The sequence below is a fragment of the Sarcophilus harrisii genome, chromosome 1 (genome assembly GCF_902635505.1).
Source record: "Sarcophilus harrisii chromosome 1, mSarHar1.11, whole genome shotgun sequence".
Taxonomy (NCBI): Eukaryota; Metazoa; Chordata; class Mammalia; order Dasyuromorphia; family Dasyuridae; genus Sarcophilus; species Sarcophilus harrisii.
In genome coordinates this window covers 534,147,257-534,162,164 of record NC_045426.1, presented here as the reverse complement: position 1 = coordinate 534,162,164, position 14,908 = coordinate 534,147,257, and the positions used below count along the sequence as shown (strand labels likewise).

Sequence of the window (14,908 nt, the reverse complement as noted above, 5' to 3'; positions counted from 1 at the left end):
TACTTTCCAGCCCTCCAGTCAGAGTTCATGAAGAGAGAGAGTGCCAGTCAAGGTTTAAATTAGCAGCATGGTGGTAAGATTCCCTCCACTTGAATATAAGATCTGAGAAGTAGGGATTGTTTCATTCATTGTACTTTTATTTCCAATTGATTTGTACACTGCTTGGCACATACTAGATTAAGCTCTTAATAAATATTATATCAAGTTGGGATAGGGTAAAGGGGAGGCACTTCAGAAGAAGGTAGAATCAAGAAGAAGAATAGTCACAAGCTAAATAAGCTACAACTTTGGAAGATAGATTGTAACGGGGAAGATTAAGAAAAGAAACAACAACCTTGTCCCTATCCAAGGGGAGAGAGAAGGGACAGGCAAGTGGAAAAGATCGCTTTAGTTATAGATGACTAGTGTTCACGACATTCCTTCTATTTCCCCATTTCCTTCTTTGTAAAGGGGATCAAAGAGAGGAAACAGTATAAGGATATGATAGAGGAAAACTGCAATTAACAGTTATAATCGTGAACAAGAACAAGAATATGAGCATGAGCTCAGCCACAAAATGCAAGAGGATAGGATATTAGGAAGCAGCATCCAATAATATATTGCTTATATAAGAAACACATCTTAATGATTCATAGCTGAATTCATTATACTATTATAATTAATTATACAAATGAAATCATACCAATACTTAATATATATGTAATGTAGAATGGTAGTTCTTAAAAGAAAAGTTAATTGAACTATAGAAAGAAATAAATGCAAAAACTAAAATATTTTGGGATTTCAACATACTTTTCTCACTACTCGACAGATTAACAAAAAGATAAAAAGAAAAAAAGTTAAGAAATAGAACTTTAGAGAAACAAAATATGATAGATCACTAATAATTATTGAAGAGAAAAAGGAAGGAATATGCTTATTTCTCAGAATTGGCCATATGCTAGAGTAGCCTTATAAATTCCAAAAACTGCATCCTTTACGGACGACCCCAACACAATAAAATTATAAATCAATAAAGGGCCTTTAAAGAAAGCATGAAAACATACTTGGAGATCAAATAACCATCCTAAAGAATTAGTGAGTCAAAAAACAAATCAGGAACAAATAATTTCATCAAAGAAACAGCAGCAGTGAGATAGTATTTTGGGAATTCATTCAAGGTAGTCTTGAGGGGGAAACCTTATATCACTAAGTATTTTTACCAACAAGCAAAAGAACATATAGATGATTTGGGCATGAAATTTAAAAAAAAAAAGCTAGAAAAGCAACAAATCAATAACATGGTCAGATACCAAAAATAGAAATTCTGAAAATCAAAGAAAAGTTTGGAAAAATTCAAGGGCAAAAAAACAACATTGAACTGAAAGAGTAGGAGATGGCAGTTTGGTTAAAAAAAAAAAAAACTAATAAAATCAATATACTAAACTATTCTGAATTTTTGAAAGAAGGTAAAAGTCACTTTTCAGATTGGCTAAGATGACAGGAAAAGAAAATGATGAATGTTGGAGAGTGATGGAAAAATGGGAACATAATACATTGTTGGTGGAATTGTAAAATGATTCAACCATTCTGGAAAGCAATTTGGAATTATGCCAAAAGGGCTATAAAACTATGAATACTCTTTGATCTAGCAGTGTCTTTACTGGGCTTGTATCCCAAAGAGATCACAAGAGGAAAAAGGATCTACATGTGCAAAAATGTTTTTAGCAGCTCTTTTTGTAATGGCAAGGAACTGGAAATTGTGTGGATGGCCATCAGTTGGGGAATGGCTGAATAAGTTGTGCTATATGAATGTAAAGGAATATTATTGTTTTATAAGAAATAATGAGCAGGCTTATTTCAGAAAAACCTAGAAAGACTTACATAAACTGATGCTAAGTGAAGTTAGCTGAACCAAGAGAACATTGTACATAGCAACAAGAAGATTATGTGATGATCAACTATGATGGGCTTGGCTCTTTTCAACAATGACATAGTTCAAGGCAATTCCAAAAAACTGGAGAGAACCACCTGCCTCTAGAGAAAGGAATATGGGGACTAGATATGGATCAAAGCATAGTATTTTCACCTTTTTATTGTTTGCTTTTTTTTTCTCATTTTTTTCCCTCTTGATCTGATTTTTTTTTTTTTTTGCATACCATGCTGGATATGGAAATATGTTTAGAAGTATTGCACATATTTAACCTATAGTGGATTGCTTGCTGTCTTGGAGAGGAGGAAGAAGGAGAGGGGAAAAAAATTAGGTGGGATTTGAACTCATGAACCATCTCAGATACTTACTAGCTGTGTGACCCCAAGCAAGACACTTAACCTTGTTTGTCTCAGTTCCTCATTTGTAAAGTGAACTAGAGAAGGAAATGGTAAATACTTTATAGATTCAGTGTGTGTTTTACAGTTGGTGACCTCTTTTTTATGTTCTCACAGAACTGTACTACTTTTTTTTTCCTGAGGCATTTGGGGTTAAGTGAGTTGCCCAGGGTCACACAGCCAGGAAGTGTTAAGTATCTGAGGCTAGATTTGAACTCAGCTCCTCCTGACAATCCACTACACCAATTAGCTGCCCCAACTCCACTACTTCTTAAATGAACTACTACAACACACTCCTAATTCTAATCTCCACACCCCTTGTCTCTCTGCCCTTTCAGTCTACCCCTTGACACTACTGCCAAATTAATCTTTTTTAATCTGGTCATGGCTGTCCTATGGAATAAAATGTAAACTTCTTAACTTTTCACAGAGTGATGCTTTTCCAGTCTTGTCTCATATTTCATTTTCTCATCCTGTGTGTGATAATCTTGCTAAACTACTACTATTAGATATTCTTTGTATATATCTAGCACTTCATTCCCTTCACACCTTTGCTTGACTAGTTCCCTAACCCTGGAATATCCTTTCTCTTACCCCCAAATCTCCACCTTTTAAAATTCTGTGGCCTATTTGAAGCCCACCACAAATGTTATTTCTTCTTTAAGCATTCATCAGTCTCTTGTCCCTCAAGTTGGAAATGTTTTCTTCCCTCCAAATTTCAATAGCACTTTATAATTTTTTTATTTTTTATATAATATTCTGTATTGTTGTATCGTATATTTGGTTTTGTACTAGATCTTAAGTTCAGGAATGCCAGCCATCTTGTTTTAATTTCTTTTGTTTCTCTCTCCCAAATCTAGCACAATACTTTATACATAATAATTCCTTAATAAATGGTTGTTGAATGAATTGATGGATTAATATACAAATATATTAATATACAAATCACAGTAATTTGTTATTGGTTTCTAGAATCTATATCACTTACAAAGCAGTCTCTTTAACAGCAAATACTATTTTCTAGCATCATGAAGATCTTCTGTAGGGCTTGAATCATGTCAATACAGGTGGCTATAAAAAATGAATCAAATGCCCTTTACACAAAGCTATAAATCTGTGGAATGTTAACTGTCTCAGTAAGTGTATTGCCATGTGGCATGTTAAGTAAATGCAAGTGCTGTAAAATCCAAATTTTTATATGTTTTTATATACTTTATCACAATTTTGGAGGATCATTTTAATCATTACCCTTAAATATGTGTATATGCATAATAAAATCAACTCATTTAATAAAAAATTAAAAAATAAACTAAATGATAAAATTTGGAGTCAGATACCTGAAGTCCAATCCCAAGTCTGTGTAACATTGGCATAAGTTATTTAATTTCTCTAGGACTCATTTCCTTTATCTCACATGAAGGGTTAGGACTGGCTTCTTGCTATTTTATTGAGTGATACTGTTGATAATTTTCCACCATCCTCCCCTATTAGATTTGAGCTTATGTTCTGAACCAATACTGATCATGGCTACTGTAGCTGTCTATTTGTCAGATAAGTGCTGAAACTGAGGCAATTTCTCTATGTTTACCTAGGCTTTCTTGTACTGCTTCTCACTGGGGCAATTGATTTACTTCAGTTCAACTTCCTTAGAATATGGTAAAAAAAAAAAAAAAAAAAAAAAAAAAAAAACTCTTTACATTATAGAGTAGAGAGTATAATACATTTGTATTATAGATTGCCATGGCCAAAGAATTTATCATCAAGTGCCTGACTTATTGGTAATAAGTATTCCTGTACTTAGCTAGGTTAAGTCTCATAAAGCAGACACTACTTTGTTTCCAGGTCTGTACTAGAAGATTTTGAGGGTGGTAGAACATACCCAAGTTTACCCTCTGCTGGCAAACCTTCAAGAAGAGAGTCATTCATGTCATAATGAAGCATCACCACACAGTATAGGACTTTGGGGAATTATTCATCTATTAAGATAATCCTAATAATAGTTTTTCCTTGCAAAACCACAAACAACATTTTAAATTAGATATATTAGAACTTTAGAGCTAGAGAAGTATCTCAGAAATCATCAAATATACAAGTTTTTAACTCTTTGTGGGTAACAAGCCCCTTTGTCAGTCTGGTGAAGCCTAAGGGCTATCCTTCTCAGAATCATGTTTTTAAATGCATAAAACAAAATATATACAACTATAAAAGAAGCCAATTATATTGAAATGCAGTTATCAGAATTGATTTTTTTTTTAAGTTCATTGATCCTAGGTTAAGAAACTCTGATCTAATGCAACGTTTTTCTTAATTGATGTGAAAAAATGAGGCTAGAGACAATTTGTATAAAATCATGTAGCAAAGTTAATGGAAAAGCTAAGATTAGCTATTTATAGATTCTCCTACTAGTCTTTTTTTCTACTTAATAATTTTGTTTGATAGATCATGTATCATACACACAAAAAAATTGAACTATTTAGAGAAAATATTTATAAGACTAATTGAGATCTCAAATCTTTAGTATTTTTCCCTTTGCTTTTAAATTCTCATTGCAGTTCTATCTCCATGAAAAATAATTTGTACTTATTTTACTTCTCCTTTATAATACCTTCCTCTTCTCTTGTCTCCAAGGTCAAGGATAACCCTCTAGGCCATAATTATCAGAGAAGTTGCTGATCTACATTGATATAGGATGTTCTCTTATTTGAGAATTCTATATAGCAATGAAACAATTGAGTCCTCCCTCTATGAATATCACATAATATTAGTGTAAAAAGAATTAGTGTAAAAAAAATTAGTGTAAAAAGAAATAGAAGGAATTCACACAAATTATATGAAGTAGTATAAAGTGACATAAGCAGAACAGCAGTATGCATAGTGACTGAAAGTACAATAATTTAATCAAAAAAGAAGTGAAAAGAACCTGAACTCTGAGGAATTTTAGTAACTAATCTTGGTTCTGTCAAGCAAATGATGAAGTGCACCTGCCTTTCTTTAAAAAAAAAAAAAAAAAAAAAAAGATTGGATCCTGTGGATGTAGGATGAAGTAGTTGTCCTTCCACATCACTGGAATTAGAGATGTGGCAAACTGGCCATCTGGAAAATCTCATACGCGAAAAGAACTCGTGATTTTTTCTTTTTCTTTTTTGAGGTCTTTACAGTATCTTGTAACATCTGGGTTAAATATTTGATCATAGTTTCTGTGTCATCTGCTGACATTTGACTATGGCTTCCACAAAATTCCCCCCAAATTCCCATTTAACTTCTTATGCAGACCCACAATAAATTAAAATTGTAATGAAAGGCTAACTGTATAGACTTTGAGAGGAAGTTTTCTGTTAAGGATAGATTGAGGAGAGAGGAGAGGAAACTTAAAACCAAATGAGTAGTACAGAGTAAAAAGGATAACCGCAAAAAAGAAAATAAATGTCATATTTGGATTGTTCATTGGACAATAAAATGCCAAATAATTCCATCAGTTTTCCATTCAGAAGCCAGATTTTATTTTAAAACAAAAAATACTTTCCCTTGAGATTATTTCCTGTCAAATTGAGCCATTCCAAATAAACTAGATCCTTTAGCCCCTCCACACCACCAATGCTATTATGAGGCAAATTCAGTACTTAGAGTTGTCAGCTTAGCTATACCCGTTATCTGAACTAGCTCCTTATTAGCTATGGATAACTATGAAATAAAAGAAAATGTGATTTTTTTTCCCCCAATGGCAAAATACAGAGATTTCACATTTTTAAAAGAAACTAGAATTATATCATGAATTTTATCTTTTAACATCTATCTTTAAAATTAAAAATACAAAATGCTCATGCCAGCATACCTTATCAATATCATATTTTCTTTCATACTGTGTCTATTATTTACGTATTTGTAAATTAATTTTAATTTTATTTTGTTTGAATATACATAGATTCTAATGTGATATATGCCAAAACAGTTTTTAAAATAGATAAAAGGATTCAAAGATTTTGAAGAGGAAAGATTTTCAAAGTGCCCATTCTCAAGTAGAGGGGTTAATGGGGACTAATTTAATAAGAGAAATTAAAAGAATAAGTTACTTATCCCTAGGTTACTAGACAAGCTTTTTTTTTTTAACTTTTATTTGTCCTTTTTTGACAGAAAAGATGAGGGAAAATAATACTTTCCAAGTATCTAGCCAAAATAGAGTAGATATATGATCATATTGTTTCCAGTTTAAATTTAGCAGATGGAAAAAAAGCTTAGTTTTGCAACAAAGGAGAAATTGTTGCACTTGTAAATGCAGAAAATTAAATTAAATCTTGAAACATTATTTGACACTGTTTCTTTTTGGTTCAACTAATATATCTTTTATTACAGATATCTTTTTTGTCATTCTTTCCTGAGATGGAACACTTATTAATAATGAACAATCCTTGTGTAATGGCTATGCCATCTGTCCTAGAATTTAATTATAGGTCATATGTTATTAATTGGTGCCTGAATCTCAAAACCTTAGATGGATATATGATTTTCTCAAAGAGAAAGGTGAATATGACCTCTTTATTCCATGATTATAATGTAACTATAAATGAGCACTAAAACCATTCTTAACTTGAAATATAACATTTTTTATGTATACTACATGATGAAACAGTATCTAATTGGAATTTTTCTCACATACCACCTGCAATGGAAGTTTTCTCAGCTTTCATTATAAAAGGACATTTTAATGTCTTGGACAGAGAGGCCAATTCATAACCAAGAAACCCTGGGTTTAAGTTCTACCCATGCCACATACTAGCTGTATGTCCCTGGACAAATCACTTAGCCCCTTAGTATTCTGGGGATCACTAAGTCTGTTAAGTTGCAGAGAAGTTACCTCTATGCAATTGTACAAGTTTTCTCACTTGGGAGTTCCCTGTATTTGTGTTATCATAGGACCAGTTCCTAACCTCATCACACTTTCCCCCTTAGGGGCTCCATAAGGTCTCTTCCATCTCCAAATCCTCTTAACCTACTTAGTTCATTGAAATCATTTCTTATAGGAAGCAATAAACTGGGAAAATATTTTTACAGTTAAAGATTCTGATAAAGGCCTCATTTCCAAAATATATAGAGAATTGACTCTAATTTATAAGAAATCAAGCCATTCTCCAATTGACAAATGGTCAAAAGATATGAAGAGAGAATTTTCAAACAAAGACATTGAAACTATTTCTAGTCATATGAAAAGATGCTCCAAGTCATTATTAATCAGAGAAATGCAAATTAGGACAAATTTGAGATATCACTACACACCTGTCACATTGGCTAAGATGACAGGAAAAGATAATGACGAATGTTGGAGAGAATGCGGGGAAAACTGGGACACTGGTGCCTTGTTGGTGGAGTTCTGAATACATCCAACCATTCTGGAGAGCAGTTTGGAACTATGCTCAAAAAGTTATCAAACTGTTCATACCCTTTAATCCAGCAATGTTACTACTGGGCTTATATCCCAAAGAGATCTTAAAAGGAGGGAAAGGGACCCACATGTGCAAAAAACGTTTGTGGCAGCCCTGTTTGTAGTGACTAGAAGAAGACAGCGGAGAGGACACATGCATCTAGCTAAGTTCTCCCTTACCCTCAGACTACTTTTTGATGAAATGGCCTCAGAATTAGTGCTTGACTGAAAAAATCCACGAATATTGGGAATACAACATATTACCAACAGAAGATAGTCTCAAAATTCCCCAGAAAAGGTCTGTGTTTGCTCGTGAGCGGGGACAATTAGGCCAAGCACAGACCTCAGGCAGCCAGTGAGAGTACGGAAGGAAACTAACGCTGAGCAGACTGGAGGGGGGTAGGCGGTGGTCTCAGCTGGTAGAAAATCTGCATGGAGAAGTTTACCACAGTGTGGCTGCTCTGCCCTGGCAGCAAGTCAGTAGATCAGCAGAGAAGCTATAAACCCAAAAGGTTACAGTCTCTCTGGACCTGGCCATACCCACCCAGCAGGACTCAGCATGATCTCAGAGCACAACTGCTAATCCCAGCACAGCCACTGCTGTTCCATTACTGCTTCACTACTACTTCCTGTTGTCTGTAGAGGAAGCTTGGTAACACCACACTGCCCCAAAAGACTGCAATTTTTTTTTTTTTTTTTTTTTTTTTTTTTTGTCAAAATGCATAGTGGCCAGAAACTGGAAACTGAGTGGATGCCCATTAATTGGAGAATGGCTGAATAAATTGTGGTATATGAATATTATGGAATATTATTGTCCTGTAAGAAACAACCAGCAGGATGATTTCAGAGAGGCCTGGAGAGACTGACATGAACTGATGCTGAGTGAAATGAGCAGAACCAGGAGATCATTATATACTTCAACAACAAGACTATATGATGATCAATTCTGATGGACTTGGTTCTCTTCAGCAATGAGATTAACCAAATCAGTCCCAATTGATCTGTAATGAACAGAACCAGCTACACCCAGCGAAAGAACTCTGGGAAATGAATATGGACGACAACATAACATTTCCACTCTTTCTGTTATTGTTTGCTTGCATTTTGTTTTTTCTACTAGATTATTTTTGCCTTCTTTCTAAATACAATTTTTCTTGTGCCCCCATTCTAGCCCTCTCCATTGCCCTAACAATTTGAACCCCACTACCTATACCCAACACCCTATTAGACCTAAACCTCAGGCTTATCTTAGTCTTTTCCCTATCCGGCATTTAATAAATGCTAATTAAGTGATTGATGGCATAAAGAGAAACTAGCAAATTGTAACAATATTTTTCTCCACTTATGCCATTTAATGTTATTTATTATAATACATCTTCAGTTTAAAAGCTAAGTGGCTTTATAGTCAAGGCAAAGGACATTCATGTCAGCCTGGCCAACATATTCAGTTGATCCAATATCTGACTACTGCTTGTCCTCCTACTTCTACAGTGGGTCTTCAAATTGCAGATGATGCTAACCTGAAGAAGATACTGAGCAAGCAAAAGTGAGCCTAAATTAGCAACTGGTGAAATTTCAAAGAATAGTTTTAATTGAGGTAGCCTTTCTTCTTCAGAAAGAATGTAATCATTCAAATTCATATGCAAATTATATATCCCAAAACAAATTCTACTAGGCTTTGAGGAGCTGAGAGCTGTTTTTCTTTGAAACACTTTTCTTTGAAATCTGGTGAGTAAAATCAATGCAGTACAACTGCAGCTTCTCATTTGTGCCTCTTGCAACCATGGGAATCTGTCCCTTACACTTTTTTTATGACAAGGAGAGCTAAGTGGGCAACTTTCATGGTGTGGTGGAGTTAAATATTATATACAAATATAAGAGTTTTGCTCTGTGTGTGTGTGAGAGAGAGAGAGAGAGAGAGACAGAAAGGGAGAGCATACTCAAAACACTGTATTTATAAGTACCTACTTTGGGTTTCATTAAGTAAGTTAATTCCATTACCAAATTTCTTAAGTGTTTTGTTATATTATGGGCCAGAATTTGAAACTAGGTGCTAAATCAGTGGAATTGATAGAGACAATGATTATTTAGCATTGTATTTAACAGTTCTCTAGTTCAGTACATGTACTTAGTACTTACTATAGTTCTACAGGATTCACATTTTTAAGAGAGCATATATAAGCTAGGAGCCTCAACCAGGATTCAGTCAGGGAGATTCAGAAGACAGAGAAGGCAGGCGGGAGCTCAAGCTCTTGGAACCAAGATCCGGAAGGCCTCCAGAAAAACTAGCCGAGCCCCAAGTAAAGGAGACAATAAAGGATTTGGACCTTAATCCCTGGCTGTACTCATGTGGTGATTACTGAACTGAAACTTAAGGCTGCCTCCAGAGACCCCCAAGGAAACCCCAACAAGAGAATATTGCATTTTAGAGAAGAATATTACATTGTTAGGAATTATTTTCCTAATATTTTTTATCCGCTTCATTAAAATGAGTTATCAAAGTTTTAGAAAGGGTCAGAGGGATATTAGCAAAAAAAAATTTATGGACACCTACCTACCAGCCTACCTACCTACCATATTAGTGGATTTTAGACTCTTTCGGAAGCAGTTGATGTGCCCAAATACAAAGGAAAAAGTCTTTACTTTCTCCAGTTCCAGAGAATTAGAAGTACCTCTGATACCTAAGGATTTAAGTCCAGCTCAAGAATCTCATGAAACTATTGAGAGTGATAAGATCCCATTTTACTACTGTGATTTTATATTAATAATTAAAGGGATAATGTGTTTAAAAGTCAAATGCAGTATATGATACAACTCTTAAGCTAGTGGATGATTCTATAAACCATAAATAAAAATCAGTCTTACTGATTACCTCATATTTGTTTTTATGAATATTGGGAAGAGGAATATTTATTATGATGGCTCTTTTTATAAATACAGAATCTTTAGTGCATGATCCTTTTTCTGAACTAGAAGGTAAGATTATGCACCTTAGAGTTACTACTGTAATATAGTTTGACTTATGTAGAATATTAAAGGGAAATGGTTTTGACAATTCATTGTTTTCTACTGTTTTTCAAGAAGTTTTATTTAAGAGCACAGATAGACAAATGGTTAGTGTTCTAAAAGGAACTTTCTGTTTTCTAGAACTCACATTCAGATGAATTCTTGGATTTGAAAAAGCATCAATGATTATTTATTGTTCATATGCTATTACAAATATCTTTCTTTGCACAAACCAAAAAGTATTCTCATTATGAGGTATTCTTGGAAGATAAACAGGTTGATGAAGATAAGCTGAACTGTAGCCTTCTATTCCCAGAATCTACTTTTATAAAGCCTGTTGCCTCCAGTATTCAGTATCCAGTATCTCCTATTGGATTGATACCACATGATGTTGACTTGGACTTAAAAGAAGAAGATGCTGCAATTGAATTTGTGAACAAGGGGCTTTATGGCCTACAGAAAAGACATCAACTGAAGCACAGAAAAGCAAAGTCAATCTAAAAGGATATAAAAAAGATAGTTTGCCTTGCTCTGACCTAAAAATACCTAGTTATGATTTAACTGATAGCATTAACTATTACTATGATACTTTCTCTTTAAAAACAGAAGTATATACTATATCCAACACAGAAATGAATACTAATGAAATATTAATTAAGACTATTTCAAAAAAATATCTTTGCAGAATTTTATCTGAGCTAGCTATGGTTCTGGACCAAGAGAGTGCTGCTCTTAAGAAAATGAATGAACCAGCCACTAAACTTTAAGCCTGCTGGAGGGGATTCTTCATAAGAAACTATATCCTTCAAGCTAAAGAAGCATGATATGAAATTTGGCTGAACAGAATGCACATACATTGTCTGCTTAATTGATGAAATACAGAAATGAGTCAGAAGTCTTGTCTCATGTCTTTCTGTTAGTTTGGGACTGACTCCTTACAGCTATGATTCAGGACATTGTGCATCTTGAATGATAGAAAGTTCTCCATGGACTTTCAGGAGCTTCCATTTTTTTTCAGGTGTGGAAAATTAGGAAATGACTAAATAATTGAGAGAAATAATCTAAGTGGAAATAAAGGGAATAAAAATATTTAAAGAGAACTATTAACAGGAATCAGAGAAAGGGGAAAGAATGTCCACAGATGGCAAAAAGTTAGAATTTTTTAAATGCTAAATATAGCTAGAAGTTAGATTGGATTCAACCTCTATTAAATTCTGTGGCCCAGAAGGTAAATTCACTTTACCAATTAGTAGAATTTTATATAAGCTGCATTGGTAATGAAAGAATTTATTTAAAATTATCAACTTCTATTTCTATCTATCCAGCATGTTGTGAAATCATATTTCTTATATAAATATTACAGTGAAGTGCATGAAAATTAACTGGATATGGATATATGAAATTCATAATTTGTGTTACATTTTCATTCTTTGTTGACCATTAACTTTATTTAATTCTCAGCTGAGAAAATGCTAATCTTTGTTCTTTTTCATTAAACTTAATGAAAGGACAAATTACAAACATTATCACTTTTTTTGGTTTTAAAAATAGGATATACAGAGTCCATATGAGCTTGAAAATATCATAGAAATATATTTGATTGTGTTGCTTATAGTACTTCCCAAAAATACAAGGAGAGCCATCCTAATAGAATAATATATTTTATCATTCTATGACTGACATTCCTGTTGCTGTTGGCATTCCTATATAAAAATGGATTGTGGCCTATAATCCAGTATACTATATATTCAATTATCTCAGTTTATTTTGATACTGAAAGTTATTCTAACATTTATTCCTTAAGTGAATTATAAAGTAGAAAAGCAATATTACTGGACTCCAGCAAATTCATTGAACAATGAAGAGTAGTTTTGAATACAGGAAACAACATGCCCCATAGTGAAAACTGGGCTGATTTTGGACTAAGAAAGATCTGGGTTCATATTTCAAACATGATAAGATACTAGATATGTAATCCTGGGCAACTCACCTACCTCTCTGTCCCTTGAACAATTCGAACTCTCTTAAGACTATAAATTACAGAACTGCTGCTGATCTACTTTGGTAGAAGGAATTCCTTAAGCTAGTAAAATCCCAGGTTAGGCCCTAAAAATAAATACAGGTTAGAAGAGTCCACTTTATTTACATCATTGAAGCATTTATTTACATAATTGAAAACATTTTACAGATTGAAAAAAGAAAGATGAATACACACAGAAATTTGTGCAAAAGGAGGCTATTAAATTCCTTTGGAACCAGGTAAGCAAAGATAAGAATAAAGAGAAATAGCCAAAAAAGAGAAATTTTAAAATTTCTTCCTAAATGATATCAGCACCCACATTTGAGGTTTTTTGCATATGTTTTCAGGCTCTATCTTCAGCTCATTGATATGATTTGAACACAACTTTGAAAGTCTTTGCCAACACTATGTTCACAATCTGTGTTGTACAGATATAGATCAGATCTCATTACAATTAATCTCAGTAAAAGACATCTGAGCAAGGATTAGGAATAATAGATCTTTGTTTTTAAAGAGAATTTCATTTAAATCATTTAAAGAACCTTTTTTACCTTATGTGATTGTCTAAAATATCTTAATTATAATGTAAAATATTTCTCATTATTATCCAGCAGAGAAAGACTTTTATTATCATTCATTTATAAAATATTATAATGAATGTGTCATCATTCATATTGAGACTTTATCAGATAAGATCCCTATAAAACTGGCAAATTTCTATGAACCGTTACCTCAATTTTGTCTGTCATTATCATATTCCTGTGTCAAGCACTGTGCCATTGAAGTCCTTTCCATTATTCATACTAAATCAAGAGTTCACTTGTGCTAGTTGTTCTGACTGGTTGATGTCAGATGCCAAAGATCCTCTTGAGAAATTCCTTTTATACTTTTCAGATTCTGGTTTTCACTCCTCTTATATCACTTGCAAAATTCACTTACAAGATCACTTGCAACTTTCTCATGATTTTGAAATAAATTCTACAGAAGAAAATGAGAATTCTACAGTAGATAATTTCATAGAAATAGATGTTATCCAAATACAGAGGATAATCATGAAGAACAGAGTGAATGAAGTAAAGATAGTTCTAGCAGTGAACCAGATAGTAATCTCTTACTAGATTATTTAATGTCAGTTCAACAGTTTATTGATGCTACTAAAATAATGCCAGGAATGAAAAGAAAGCATATAAGCTCCATACATCTCTGTCCCTGGAAAATGAAAGTTCTTTGATCAATGATGCTATAGACACATACCATGACATGGCTGCCACCTTGCAAGATGAAATTATTCAGACACTTGAGAGGAGTGAACTGAAGGCAGAAGTTCCAACATCTGAGCCAGCACGTGACACTGAATTCCAGGTTCTGCACGACATAGTTTTTATGGAAAACCATATAATCTATCTGACTTTTTAACTTTTAAAATTGTGCATTGGGTTTCCTTTGTGTATATGTGTATGTCCTGATTTTGTTTTCGTGTCTTTGTTTTTTCCTGTTTTACCATGTGTATAGAATTCTGTTCATCTTTCACTTTCTGGATAATAAATGTTTTCAAATACTTTGCTATGCTAAGCAATATTTTCCTAAAAAATGTCTGCAATTTATTTTTGACTGAAATGTGTCAAAATAATTCTGTTTTTCTTGTACATTGTATTTAATATAATTGATCATTATGTTTCATTGTAGCAGATATATAACTAGAATATTTTAGAGTTTGTTAAAATTTTGTTATTGTTAGTTTTTCTATCACTAATATGTACAACAATGATGTAAAAATTGCAGGCATATAAAATGGAAGGAGATAGCACATGCATCCAGTAGGGATTAGAAATCATTTCTAATTGACTTTAATTAATTTTTCCTAATAATAAACTAAGAATATTTTATTAAAACAAAAAAAAAAACATGTAATCTTAGAAGACCTCTTGGCTAGGAAGTGATAATTCCTTTAAGAAACAGGTCTTCAATGTCAAACATACACAAAAGAGCAATAAGTTTTAATTTAGGCAAATGAAATAATTCACTCAGCATTAAAACTAGACTTGCTTAATCAAAATTAGGAAAAATACAATGTTCTTACTACTTATCAGAAAGCACAAAGTATCTATTCCTTTAGAAATTATGCTAGATCACATACTTTGTTTCATTTTTAATTTTTT

The 14,908-nt window shown here is 33.2% G+C and overlaps 1 pseudogene; it reads left to right on the top strand.

Moving 5' to 3' along the window:
* The first annotated feature begins 10,524 nt into the window (after positions 1-10,524).
* Positions 10,525-14,170, top strand: LOC105749674 (annotated as a pseudogene).
* The last annotated feature ends 738 nt before the right edge of the window (positions 14,171-14,908 follow it).